This window comes from Trichosurus vulpecula, chromosome 5 (assembly GCF_011100635.1).
Source record: "Trichosurus vulpecula isolate mTriVul1 chromosome 5, mTriVul1.pri, whole genome shotgun sequence".
Taxonomy (NCBI): Eukaryota; Metazoa; Chordata; class Mammalia; order Diprotodontia; family Phalangeridae; genus Trichosurus; species Trichosurus vulpecula.
Window position 1 is genome coordinate 200,516,631 of NC_050577.1, and position 12,924 is coordinate 200,529,554.

At 43.7% G+C, this 12,924-nt stretch overlaps 1 pseudogene; it reads left to right on the forward strand.

Moving 5' to 3' along the window:
• The window catches only part of LOC118851163, a 66,732-nt pseudogene that overhangs the window by 15,608 nt on the left and 38,200 nt on the right, over positions 1 to 12,924 (forward strand).

Sequence of the window (12,924 nt, forward strand, 5' to 3'; positions counted from 1 at the left end):
TTGCCCCGTTCCCCAGTCAGCCCTCCCATCTGTCACCCCACTCCCCTCCCATCCCCCTTTCCCTTCTCTTGTAAGGCAAGATAAACTTCTATGCCCCATTGCCTGTGTATCTTATTTCCCAGTTGCATGCAAAAACTTTTTTTTGTTGCTGTTTTTGAATGCCTGTTTCTAAAACTTTGAGTTCCAAATTCTCTCCCGTCTTCCCTCCCTACCCACCCTCCCTAAGAAGGCGAGCAGTTCAACACAGGCCACATGTGTATCCTTATGTAAAACCCTTCCACAATACTCATGTTGTGAAAGATTAACTATGTTTTGCTCCTTCCTAACCTATCCCCCTTTATTCAATTTTCTCCCTTGACCCTGTCCCTTTCGAAAGTATTTGTTTTTGATTACCTCCTCCCCCTGTCTGCCCTGCCTTCTATTGTCCCTCCTTTTTTATCCTCTTCCTCCTTCTTTCCTGGGGGGAGAGATACCCAGTTGAGTGTGTATGGTATTCCCTCCTCAAGTCAAATCCAATGAGAACAAGATTTACTCATTCCTCCTCACCTGTCCCCTCTTTGCTTCCTAGAGAACCACTTTTTCTTGCCAATTTTATGTGATGTGATTTATCCCATTCTGTCTCTCTCTTTCTCCCTCACTCAATATATTTCTCTCTTATCCCTTGATTTTATTTTTTAGATATCATCCCTTCGTATTCAACTCAGCTTGTGCCCTCTGTCCATATATATATACACACACACCTACAGATATACATACATAGACACACATCTATGTATATATATATGCATACACAAACACACACACACATACACACACACACACACACATATATATATATATATATATATATATATATATATATGCATACTCCTTTCAGCTACTATGATATTGAGGTCTCATGAATCATATACATCATCTTTCCACGTAGGAAATTAAACAAAACAATTCAACTTTAGTGAGTCCCTTATGATTTCTCTTTCTTGTTTACCTTTTCATGCTTCTCTTGATTCTTGTGTTTGAAAGTCATATTTTCTATTCAGCTCTGGTCTTTTCACTGAGAAAGCTTGAAAGTCCTCTATTTTATTAAAAACCCATATTTTGCCTTGGAGTATGATACTCAGTTTTACTGGGTAGGTGATTCTTAGTTTTAATCCAAGCTCCATTGACCTCCGGAATATCATATTCCAAGCCCTTTGATCCCTTAATGTGGAAGCTGCTAGATCCTGTGTTATCCTGATTGTTTTTCCACAATACTCAAATTGTTTCTTTCTGGCTGTTTGCAGTATTTTCTCCTTGACCTGAGAGCTCTTGAATTTGTTGACAATATTCCTAGGAGTTTTGTTTTTGGCATCTATTTGAGGAGGCAGTCTGTGGATTCTTTCAATTTCTATTGTACCCTCTGGCTCTAGAATATCAGGGCAGTTCTCCTTGATAATTTCTTGAAAGATGATATCTGGGCTCTTTTTTTGATCATGGCTTTTGGGTAGTCCAGTAATTTTCAAATTGTCTCTCTTGGATCTATTTTCCAGGTCAGTGGTTTTTACAATGAGATATTTCACATTGTCTTTCACTTTTTCATTCCTTTGGTTCTGTTTTATAATTTCTTGATATCTCATAAAGTCACTAGCTTCCACTTGCTGCAATCTAATTTTTAAGGTAGTATTTTCTTCAGTGGTCTTTTGGACCTCCATTTCCATTTGGCTAATTCTGCCTTTCGAGACATTCTTTTCCTCATTGGCTTTTTGGAGCTCTTTTGCCATTTGAGTTAGTCTATTTTTTAAGGTGTTGTTTTCTTCAGTATTTTTTCATCATTTTTTTTGGGTCTCCTTTTGCAGGTCATTGACTTGTTTTTCATGGTTTTCTTGCCTCATTCTCATTTCTCGTCCCAATTTTTCCTCTACTTCTCTAACTTGCTTTTCCAACTCCTTTTTGAGCTCTTCCATGGCCCGAGCTCATTTCATGTTTTTCTTGGAAGCTTTTGATGTAGGGTCTTTGACTTTGTTGACTTCTTCTGGCTGTATGTTTTGGTCTTGTTTGTCACCAAAGAAAGATTCCAAAGTCTGAGACTGAATCTGAGAGCATTTTCGCTGCCTGGACATGTTCCCAGACAACTTACTTGACCCTTGAGTTTTTCACCTGAGTATGACTGCTTGTAGAGCAAAGAGTACTTTGTTCCAATTATGAGGGGATGCTCCATTGATTTCAGAGCTATTTCTATACAGCCAGCTCTGCCACACTAGCACTCCTCCTTCCCCAAGAACCACCAAACTGGACCTGACGCAAATTTTAAGCAGGCTCTGCACTCCTGCTCTGATCCACCACTTAATTCCTCCCACCAGGTGCACCTGGGGCTGGAAGTAACTGCAGCTGTAGTTCTGTAGCTGCACCACCCCCGCTGCCCCTGGGGCAGTAGCTGAACCTCGAACTCTGTCCCAGGCAGCTTTTCCCCACTAACCTTCTCTGTTGTCTTTGGTGTTTGTGGGTTGAGAAGTCTGGTAACTGTGACAGCTCACTGATTCAAGGCACTAGAGCCTGTACCACCAGGCTCCTGGTCTGGTTGGTCCTGCCGCCACACACGCTGAGGTCCTTTCCCCTCTGCTCTGTATGTGATAGACCTCATCGAGTGACCATCCAGGCTGTCCTCGGCTGGATCCCTGCTTCCCTCTGCTATTTTGTGGATTCTGTAGTTCTAAAATTTGTTCAGAGCCATTTTTAATAGGTTTTTGGAGGGACATGGTGGGGAGCTCATACCAGTCCCTGCTTTCCAGCTGCCATCTTGGCTCCGCCTCTGTAATTCAAACTCTTGTGAAAATCAATGCTGAAAACTAAATATATTAAATAAATTATGAAAAAAAGAAAGGGAATGAGTGAACTTTACACTCATTGGATTTGCCTTAAGAAGGGAAAAAGATACACACTCAATTGGGTATCTTACCTACAGCAAAGAAGGTGTGAAGGGGATAAATATGGGGATGATAGATGGGAGGGCAGATCAGGGGAGGGCATAGTCAAGAGCAAACACTTTTGAAAAAGGACTGTATCAGTAAGACAAGATTCATGACCTTGAGGACAACCAAGAACATCCCTGAAGGGCTCAGAATCACAAAGTATGAAAAACTTTCTAGGTAGAAGGCAGAGGAAGTATAACATTTATTTAGACTCCAGAAGACAAAATCCCAAGACCAGTAATTCAAATCTCATATAGCAGTAATTATATTCCAAAAACAGTACGCCCACTTCAATGTAGCAAAAAGGAAATTATAACACAGTATTATATGGAGGAACCAAGTCAACCTGTAACCTTCCCCCCTTGTAGGGACTTTCTGTAAGCCATCACTCATGAATCCTAACTCTTCCCTCAGCTCTCTCTGCAGCCCTGTTCACTCTGACTTTCTGCTCCTTCTCCTTGGGCCAGTCATTTAACCCTGGTTCCTCATCTATAAAACTAGGTGGAGAAATGACGAAGTGCTCCAGTGTCTTTGACAAAAACAAACAAATCCCCAAATTCAAATGAGGTCAGAAAGAGTTGGACAAAACTAGAAAATGACTGAACAACAACAACAACAAAAACATGAATACCATTACTATAAGGATATAAAACTATATCTTTGCAGGGTATGATATTTCACCACATAATCATTGCCACAGCATCATCTTTGTACCCTGTCTTTTCAGTCCAAAAATTGGTTTATAACCTTTCATCGTGATGTCCTCACATGGTATAATTCCGTTTGTGATGCCTTTGAAAAGGTAAAGAGGGAAGTAATGTATTCACCTGTAGCATATGGATTCACATTTATCTCTTGTGCACTGTGAGCTTCAGGCCTAGAATTCTCAGCACACCAGCACTGTCAGTGATGCTAACCAGTCATTAAAGATCTTCCCTGCCCATTTAATAGGCCTCAGGTGGGGCTAGTTAAGGAAAGCTTGATGAGAGGAAGTTTGTTTGTAGGAATGCTCACACCCTTTTGCCAACTAGGTGCTAAGCCCCAGGTCCACACCTTTTTGCTATTTAGGTGTGAAACCCCAGGCACACACCCTATTGTTAACTAGGTGCTAAGTCCAAAGGCCAAACCCTTTTGCTAATGAGGTTATGAGAGGTGTGAATCCTTTGGGCCCTGAAAAAGGGTATATATACCCAGAGGATAGCCATTGAATTTAGAACTCCGAGAACTGAGAAAAGAGAACTCAGAACTCAGAGAAGGGATAATTGGAGAATCTACAGAATGCAGAACTGAGAATTCACAAGGAGAATTCAGCCCAAGGAGCAGGAGAGGGAGAGCCACAGAGAAATCAGAGTGAGAAGACTGCAAGCATTCTGAGAACTGCAAGGACTCTCAAAACTGTGGGAGGAGAGAACACAGGGAAGCAGACCCCTAGGATTTGTGACTCTCCCTTCTGTGGGCTCTGTCCTGGGAGCCTTGAGGAAGAGGGAATGGCTCCTGTGATGACAGCCAGGCCCCAAAAGGAATCAGTGACATTCAAGGATGTGGCCGTGGAATTCACCCAAGAGGAGTGGCTACAGTTGAGCCCATCTCAGAAAAAGTTGTACAGGGATGTGATGCTGGAGAACTATAGGAACTTGGTGTCTTTGGGATTTGCAGTTTCCAAACCAGATGTGATCTACCAATTAGAAAGAAAGGAAGCATCTTGGATGCCAGAGGCAGGTATTCTCAGAAGCAGCTGTCCAGAGAGTAGAGAAGTTACTGGAGATAAACCTTCAGAATGTAATGAATGTGGGAAGGCCTTCTGGAGCAAGGAGCATCTTGTTGTGCATCGGCAAATTCGAACTGGAGAGAAACCTTATGAATGTAGTGAATGTGGAAAGGCCTTCAGATATAAGACTGGACTTACAGTGCATCACAGAATTCATACAGGAGAGAAACCTTATGAATGTAGTGAATGTGGGAAGGCCTTCAGATATAAGACTGGACTTACAGAGCATCACAGAATTCATACTGGAGAGAAACCTTATGAATGTAATGAATGTGGAAGGGCCTTCAGATATAAGACACATTTTTTAAAGCATCATAGAGTTCATACTGGAGAGAAACCTTATGAATGTAGTGAATGTGGGAAGGCCTTTAGAGAGAAGATGCAATTTATAATGCATCACAGAATTCATACTGGAGAGAAACCTTATGAATGTAGTGAATGTGGGAAGGCTTTTAGACAGCAGATGCAACTTACAGAGCATCACAGAATTCATACAGGAGAGAAACCTTATGAATGTAGTGAGTGTGGGAAGGCCTTCAGATATAAAACTGGACTTACAGAGCATCACAGAATTCATACTGGAGAGAAACCTTATGAATGTAGTGAATGTGGGAAAGCCTTCAGGGGTAAGACACACCTTACAGTGCATCACAGAATTCATACTGGAGAGAAACCTTATGAATGTAATGAATGTGGAAACGCCTTCAGATATAGAAGTGCACTTACAGAGCATCACAGAATTCATAGTGGAGAGAAACCTTATGAATGCAGTGAATGTGGAAAGGCTTTCAGATATAAGACTGGACTTACAGTGCATCACAGAATTCATACAGGAGAGAAATCTTATGAATGTAGTGAATGTGGGAAGGTCTTCAGATATAAGAGTCTACTTACAGAGCATCACAGAATTCATACAGGAGAGAAACCTTATGAATGTAGTGAATGTGGGAAGGCCTTCAGGAGAAAGGCACACCTTACTGTACATCAGAGAATTCATTCAGGAAAGAAACCTTAAGAGTGTAATGCAATTAGGAAGGCCTTTAGAAGGAGGACACTACTTTATATCCATTGGAAAATTCATCCTGCTAAGTTTCCTCATGAATTTCAGCAGTGTGGGAAGGCCTTCCATTGCAATTGAGATCTTATCAGATTTCAGAAATTTATGTTGGAGAAATACCTTAGGTATGTAGTTGCATTGGTAACTAAGGAGTTTCTTACTGTTTTATAATGATTAATTGAATGTCTTTGATTGAGCCTTACTAGGTACAAAGCCCCAGGCCCAAACCCCTATCTATTAGGTGCTAAGCCTATGTGGGCATGAAGCCCTTAGGGTCCTCATTGGAGTTGCTAAGACCAGAGCCAATAGTGGGACCCTGGGTTCTGGTCACTCAGATGACTTTGGTGATGGCTAAAGAGTGTATTAAAAGAGATAACAGAGCTATTTGCTAGAGGCCCTCACTCCTCTAGGTGGGGGACTCTGGGTAGTTGTTCTCAGAGCCTCCTGGCTGAACTCAGATGTTGATGCTTTTTGGTAACTATGAATTGTAATTTGGTCTGTTTCTAATGTATGTTTGTATTTGTGTTTGCTCTGAAGTTCAGGTGGCTGGCTTTTCCTCCGGAACTAAATGAGTCTATATGTATATGTTGGATTAAAATAAGATTGTTAAACCCTTAATGTTACTTTCCTTAGTAAAGAAGATCAAAAGAACTTGTGCTGGCAGAGTTCTTGTTGTTAGGCTTGTGTTGGTCTTTCACCCCCACAACAGCTGCTAGCAAAATTGTTGCAACAGTAGTGAATGTGGGAAGGCCTTCAGGAAAAAGTCACATTTTACTGTGCATCAGAGAAAATTCTTTATGAATGTGAGTTTTATGGGAATGAAGAGGGCACAATCTCTGGGGTCTTCCAACTGGATTTGGGCTTCCCCTAAGGCCATGGGCCTTGCAGTATCATTGGGCCCAAGTCTCTGCCTAGCCTAGCCCTCTATTGTCCAGCTGTTTCCTGATCACTTAATCCTGATCAAAATATCTATCCCCTAGCTCCCTTACCCCAGCCCTCTATTGTCTGTATGTCTCCATGGAGCCTTCAGCTATTGCCCACCCTGGAGTCTGACCTCATCTCAGTCCCATCAAGCTCCTCCTTAGACTCCTCCTCAAGTCCCTCCCTAAACCCCTCCTCTAGTCACCCCAGACCACCCCTCAATCCCTCCCACAATCTTTGTGTATATAATCTCCATCTTGCTTCCATGAAGGCGCTCAGATTCAGTAGGTTGAATCTGGCCCGCTTGTGGAAACAGGTGTCACAAAGGGTGGGATTTCTTAAGGCAACCCATTATGGTGAATCCCTAATAAACGTTGTCTTTTCCCTTGGCTGAGAAGACTTGAGTCGAATTCTTTCGGCAGGACCTGGCATGTTGGTATTTTGGGGTCTTGAGCACCCCTAGAAACCTATGGTTCCCTACCATATTCATTTTGATTAAACCTCTTCATTTTTGGTTCCCTGAGACCTGGAGTACTGCTAATCTCAAGTTCTTCTCCAGCCAAGACTGAAGGTATGTGGGCCTCTCCCTCTTCCAATCCCCTTCTTGCTCTCTAAGCATTTTCAGGGTGCTTTTGGGGCCTGACCTCAGCAGGTCCCAGTAGGTCAGACAGCTAGGAGGCTGTCTTGTTGTACTCAGCCTGAGGCTCTCAGGTGGTTCTCAGTCCAGTGGCTATATTGGAAGCCATGGACCTAGGCACGGCTTCTGAAGTATGGAGGACATGGACAGATGCCCCATACAGAAGCATATGCCAGATTATTTCAATTCTCTTCGCACTAGGGAATTGGGAAACTCCAGCAGGTACGTTCTTGTGGTTTTTTTTGTCTTGTTTTATTTTGTTTGTCTCTTACTTACTTACTTACTTACACGTACTTACTTACTCTTAACCTCTCCTTTACTACGGAGGAAGAGACTTCCAGCCCAAACGCCTGAAATGGCTCAATCTTTATTAATTCCCAAAAGTTCACCTTTAAAAGGTTGTAGGATGTTTGTTGCTAGAGCTGCCCCACACAGGGGCAATGAGGGTGAACAGGGCATTTTGGATGACCCCCTTCTTATGGCCCCCAGGATTTCGGCCCCTCCCCCCTTGGCGACCCATGCTCAGGTCCCAGCCAAGGGTCTTGTTGAGATGGCTCCCTCTGTGGCCCCTTTCCCTAAAGGGACCCCTACTCAGGTTTTGGCCTCATGGCCTACCTCTACTACAGGCCCTGCAGTATCTATCACCATGGGCCCTACCCCCAAGGCAATCCCTACTCAGGTTCCAGGCTTGGGCCCTGCCCCCATGGCAATATCTCCTCCCCTAGCCCCTCTCTTTGAGGTGGCACCCACTTGGGTCTCTGGGATATCTTCCCCTCTGACCTCTATCCCTCCTCAGCTATCAGCTGATTTTCTCCCTTGTCAGCCTCATCCCCTGGCCTTGCAGTCTAATCTAGTTCAGCCAGCACTGCCCAGCCCCTCCTCCCTCACAAGAAGTGGGACTTCCTATATCCCTCCTCAAGCCTCAGTCTCCACAGCTCCCTCAAGGCTTTTTTCCCCTGAGGGAAGTGCCTGCCTCCTCTATGGGGACAATCAGGGTACATGTTCCATTCTCCATTTCAGAGATCATTCAGATTAAAGAGAAGCTGGGGAGATACTTAGAAGACCCCACTAAGTTTACTGAGGGTTTTAGGGATCTGTCCCTACAATTTATGCTTTCTTGGGGTGAATCGCACATCCTCTTCTCTATCTATTCTACCACTGAGGAGAAGCGGAAGATATGGGAACAAGCCCCAAAATTTGGGGATCGTTTGGCTAGCGATAACTCCATAAAATACCCCCCCAGGAACAGCTGCTGTTCCCACTAGTGACCCAGGATGGAATTATCAAAAGAGAAAGGTTAGAGAAAAAAGAGACCATATGGTAATTTGCCTGTTAGAAGTCCTAAAAACAGCATTTCAAAAGCAGATAAATTTTCAAAAAATTTGGGAAATTACTCAGGGAGAAAAGGAAAACCCTGCCCTTTTCCAAAACTGGCTAGTAGAAGCTATTAAGAAGTATACACATTTGGATCGTGATTCTGTTGAAGGGGCAGCAATCCTTAGCAGGTATTTCATTAATCAGTCTGCCCCAGATATTAGGAGGAAACTGCAGAAATTGGCAATGGGACCACAGACACCTCAGGCCCAATTACTGACTTGGCCTTTGGAGTGTATAATAATAGAGACCTGGTTGCAACAGAGGAAAGAAAATGCAGGGAAAGGGCTAGAGACAGAGAACATGCTCTATTTTTGGCTGCTGCCTTGGCCAGGAAAAGACCCAAGGAGTACCCTTCCAGGGGGCCCCCTTGAAGGAAGCCTGGCAGTGTGGGCCGTGGGGAAACCTGCCTTCTATGTCACAAGGAGGGTCACTGGCCCAAGGAGTGCCCCTCTAGGGCGGCCCCCTGGAGGAAGCCTCCAGGATCCATGCCTCCAGGACCATGTCCAGCATGTAACCAGGAGGGTCATTAGAGGAAGGATTGTCCCCAAGGTTGGAAAAGTGGTAGAGCCTCCTCCCAGTACCCTGTCCTCCAGTCTTCTGAAGACTTGGAAGGAGGGGAAAGCCTGGCGCTTGGCAGTGCTCCCACATTCTCCACCTCTCTCTCGAGGAGCCCGGGGCGAAATTGAGGCTGCAGCTAAGGTTACCCACTTTATCACAGCTATGTTCTTTTGTTTAAACTAGTTGCTCTGGCCTCATGCGCCCCTCGACCCATCAGGTCATGGGCGTTAAGGATCTGTTGTTTGAACACTCCTTCCTTACACTCTCTTCTGGCCCTGCCCCCTTGTTGGGAAGGGACCTGATGGTGAAATTGGGGAGCCAATTTTCTCTAGTTAAACCTCCCAGTTCCCTTTTCCCTCTGCTCACCAAACCTCCCCCAGAAGTGTGGGAGACAGTCAAGCCAGTTTTTTGGGATCAAGGAATTCCTGGGAAAGCTACTCATGCCACCCAAGCCCTTAGTCACCTCAGAGAGTCTAATGTGTTCCCCAAACCCTGTCAATATCCAATTAAACCTCAGGCTTGGGAAGGACTGCAACCATTAATTGAAAATTTCCTTAAGCATAAAATCCTTGTGCCTTGTCAACATTCCAATCCTTCCCATAAGGAAGCCCAGTGGAGAGTACTGAATGGCTGTAGATTTCAGGGCTGTTAATGAAGCTGTTATTCCTATGCATTGTCACAACCCATATTGGGGTACCCAATGGTTTTCCACCCTGGACCTCAAAGATGCCTTTTTCAGTATAGCTCTGCACACAGACTTTATTTTTGTCTTTGAATGGATACTTCTAGGTGAATCAAGTTCATGTCAGCTAATATGTACAGTTTTGCCCCAAGGGTTTCAAGATAACCCTCATTTATTTGGCCAGGCTTTGGGAAAAGATATAAGGGGCCTGAAATTAGCTGACAGTAGCTTAATTCAGTATGTGGAGGATATTCTTATTTGTAACCCCACCTGGAAGGCTTCTTTGGCTGTGGCCCCAGAAATGCTGAACTTCTTGGGTACTCGATGCTACAGGGCCTCCTTGAACAAAGTCCAGACAGCATGCTGAGTGGGATGGATAATTGTGAAGACTTCACAGGGTATGTCTAATGGAGAGGTTTTGGGATTTGATTTGGCTTTGTGATTTTGGAAGGTGAGGGCCTGGAACTGTGGGCGTGCCCTTCCCCCTCTCTCTCAGATGTTAGAAGATAATGAACTTCCTGTGAGCTATTTGTTCTTTGCTCTAGGAAGGTCTCTCCTCCCCTCCACCCCATTTCTTCTCCTAGACTTTCAGACGCCAGTTGAGTTCTGATAAGGAAAAACCTGAATGGACCGGATCAACCTTGGTCCTCTGTGTAGTTTTCATGCCTAGACTGTAAGCCCACCTCTCAGCCAGTGGTGAGAAGGGATAGAGATGGGTGGGAATCTTTTCATTAAAGAGTATAAATTAGGGCAGGTTCCCTTTTACCTCACCTCCTCTATTATGGAAGTGTGCCCAAATCTTGCAAGGTTTGTAGAATAAATTTACTTTGTTTATCCTAAGGATGTCTCTCCTATTATTTAAAAATTCTGTCCCATACAGTTTGGAGGTCCCACCGAGATTTGCGCTCTGCATGTGAGCAGGCACCGAACTCATGGCTTAGCCAGCGGGCACACTGGAGAGTTCCCCAACTAGCTGAGCGCCTGAGGGTCTCACTGGAGAGTCACAAACTTGGAGGAGAGGAACTCGGAGAAGGAAAGTAAAAAGGGGAAAATTTGAGTGCACGATGCACTGGGTGGGAATCGGCCGGCTGTGAAATTTTCAGTCGTGAACAGTCATACGCCTTGTGACCCAGGGTAAGTCCTCAGTGTCCCCTGTCTGTGTGATCCAAGAGTGTCGACTGACAGATTTAAGGACTCTGAGAAGACACTGGAGGACTGAGCTAAGATCGCAAGGTCTTAGAAAAAAACCAAGCCACCTGGACCTGGAGTGCCAGGGGATTGGAATTTGTGGGGTTTCTAACCTGGAGACAAGGGCGACCTGTCTCGTGTAAATTGGTTGCAAATCTCAGCGCTTGGATGTCCCTGATGTGCTGTACCAAAGTAGAAAGGAATGGCCATAGAAAGAGCTCTTAATTTGACTCAAGTGGGGAAAGTGGGTTTCCCCTGGTAATGTTGGAAGTGGGTCTGAATTCAAATTCGTTCATGTGAAATGTCTGTCTAACTAATGTTTTGTCTGTGTTTTTTTGTTCTATGTTCAGGGAAAAATGTTTAACTCTAGGAGACTTGAAATGGGCTCCTTTGGTATGAAAATTGTTAGATAAGGAATCAGAGCTGAAGCTGCCAGCCGGGAGGGTTGGGGGCTCTGAATTGAGGGTTGGCTAGGTTCTAAAGGGAAAAAAAATCTGTATTTTGTATTGAGTTAGCCTATCTAACATCAGGCAAGTGTTTAAACTGTAGAGGAGAAGTAAAGGGGTCTGTATGAAAAATTGGATGACCACTTTAAAGAGGTTCAGTGGTCTGCTTAGGATGTGATTAAAAATTGTTGGTAATTTTAACCTTTAAGTTTTAAGGTGAAAAGAAAGCAGCTGGGAAAAGGAAAAGCTGGGTGAGCATGTAATTTATAATTTACTTGAAATGTTTGAGGTGGTTTGGGTCAAGATTAGGGAAGAGAGATTGAAATTGGAATGCAGAGGCTAAAAGTTAAAGTAAAATTTGGGAAAGAGAGAGAAACTTGTATAAAGGAATTTAGGTGTGGGGGTAGAACTGCAGCTGAGTCCACGTGGCACTGGGTCCATGTGCTCTTGGCCACCCCCTCCCCCCACTCTACCTTAGAAGACTGGGTGTGTCAATCAGGAGCTGAAGCTAAAAGAAACTTGTAACCTGATTGGGAGATAGGGCTGATTAGTTAGTGATGAAAGGTTTTATTGAATCTCTGGGTATTTACTATAAGAAAGATTCTGATTTGTATAATCATTAAGCTTTGCCCACGTAAGGTATTACTGAATTTTGTTTTCACGGAGATTATATAAAAGCATGATTTGAAGCCATATGCTAATGGCTAGGAATAGGAAAATGAGCATGTCTAAAAGGCTGGCTCCTTTGTTCTCAAAGGGATGCCAGGCCCAAAGTAATTTACCCATGATTGAGATCTTCAACTCACCTTTGTCAATCCTCCTCAGCAAGTGAAAGGGATCCCCCTCTCTTGCTGAGGCAGACAAAGGGAGGGGAAACAGAAAAATATTTTAGCTTGGTAGAAAGAATGAGTGGGGGAGTTGCAAACCCATATGCTCTTAAGGACCACTCCCTCTTATCTTTCTTAAGTGTCCAAAAGGTTTTTTTTGGAAGAGAAGTGCCCTCATCCCTTCTCCCTCAAAATCCTCTTAAGCATTTTGTTAATTGCCAGTATGCAGAAGATGAAACTTGGAGAAAGCGGGGTGCCAAATTCAAATCTGGATGGTTCATGAAAGCAGATAATGACATGAAATAAAGTTTTTCTTTCCTTTTATAAGTTCATTCATGGCCAGACAAATATTCCTAATACTTGGGCCAGAGGTAGTGGGTGCTAAAGAGTATACAGCTAAATAAATAAAGTGTATTTAAGATATTAGTGTATTAATATATGTTATGCATGCATTTATATATTAATGTATTAATATAGAAATGCCAGAAGTAACAGGATCAATAATTCCTGTATGT